The following is a 1,768-nucleotide window of genomic DNA, read 5'->3' on the forward strand; positions in this document are numbered from 1 at the left end:
TGATGCATAAGCTAAAATTAGCCAATATGCTAATGTTAGCCTAAATGCTGGCAGTTGCATGTGGAGCAACAGGACCATGTTGTTTTCATTTTACTACATTCAGTAAACTAAACATTAATCAATGAGAAAATTAGCTAATAGCTAACTTTAGGTAAAAGTGCTAGCGCACTAGTCAAAGGCAGTGAAATGCTAATGTATGAACTAATGCTAATGAACTGCATTGCTGCGCAAGACAGTTCACTATCCTGAGAATAAATAACATAAAAAAAGCTAATACTATTGCAGCGCCTACGGCGGTGAACTAACACTAGAGGAATATGCAGACTTTTAATTTGAAACTTTCACTAAGCTTCATTTTAACTACCACACCAATTCAATGTGTAACAGTAGTTTGTTTAAACCAGTCACATAAAGCACAAAGAGGAAATACCTGATGTGAAAAATGTCAMGGCTTTTATTTTGAAACTTTCASTAAGYTTCATTWWWGTTACACGTTGGATTAATGGCCACATTAATCCAATGTGTAACAGTCCAGCTATATAATGCCCAAAACAGCAAGTAGWTCTAAATGCCAGCTCAGCCCTAATGTGTGGTATCTGAGATCCACCATGTTGTAGAAGAACTACAACATGGTAGAAGAACTACCATGTTGTAGTTCTTCTACCATGTTGTAGAAGAACTACCATGTTGTAGTTCTTCTATAGTAATTAATCCTCAGCCANACCTGACCATGTGACCAGGTGACCACCAATATCAGAATATTGATATTCTGATATTATGGTCAGAATATCCACCTGACCATGTGACCATGTGACCATGTGACCAGGTGACCATGTGACCAGGTGACCATGTGACCAGGTGACCACCTGACCATGTGACCACCTGACCAGGTGACCAGTCCCGTCTCTCTGCTGAACTCGGGCCTCCGGCTCCTTCTTGCTGCTGTGAAGGTGTGAATTTTCTGCTGCTGTTTTCACTGACGCTGCGTCTCCAGGATGTGGTTAAAAGTGTGAAGCAACAAATGAAGCTGTCGGAAACCTGCACCAGAATAAAAACCATGAAATAAAACCTTCCTGTTCACATCTGAAGCGTTTTCACACCTTGCTCACCTCACAGCCTCGCTGCCCCGACTTACTGGAAACGCTGACACAACGTTATCCGCCTGAGCCAACCCGGCAGGAAGCCTGACCAGGTGCAGTTTCACACCGCAGTCAGAGAGAGAAGACCGTTCGGTGAAACTGCAGAGGCAGGAAACGAGGCTGAAGATGAACATCTTCCTCCAGCTGAGCCTTCAGAGAACACCTGCTGGCTTCACCGAGTCAGGGATGAAACCCGACTCCGGTCCGCTTGACCCGACTCCGGTCCGCTTAACCCCAGACTCCGGTCCACTTGACCCGACTCCGGTCCGCTTGACCCCGGACTCCGGTCCGCTCGACCCGACTCCGGTCCACTTGACCCGACTCCGGTCCACTTGACCCCAGACTCCGGTCCACTTCGACCCCAGACTCCGGTCCACTTCGACCCCGGACTCCGGTCCGCTTGACCCGACTCCGGTCCGCTTGACCCGACTCCGGTCCGCTTGACCCCGGACTCCGGTCCGCTTGAACCCGGACTCCGCTTTGATCCGTAGTCTAATTTGCTCAGTTCTGATTGATGCGGCTACTTCCATCACTTCATCGTCATCATCGTCATCATCATCATCGTCATCATCATCATCGTCATCATCGTCATCATCATCATCGTCATCATCATCATCGTCATCATCATC

The sequence above is a fragment of the Poecilia reticulata genome, linkage group LG16 (genome assembly GCF_000633615.1).
Source record: "Poecilia reticulata strain Guanapo linkage group LG16, Guppy_female_1.0+MT, whole genome shotgun sequence".
Lineage (NCBI taxonomy): Eukaryota > Metazoa > Chordata > Actinopteri > Cyprinodontiformes > Poeciliidae > Poecilia > Poecilia reticulata.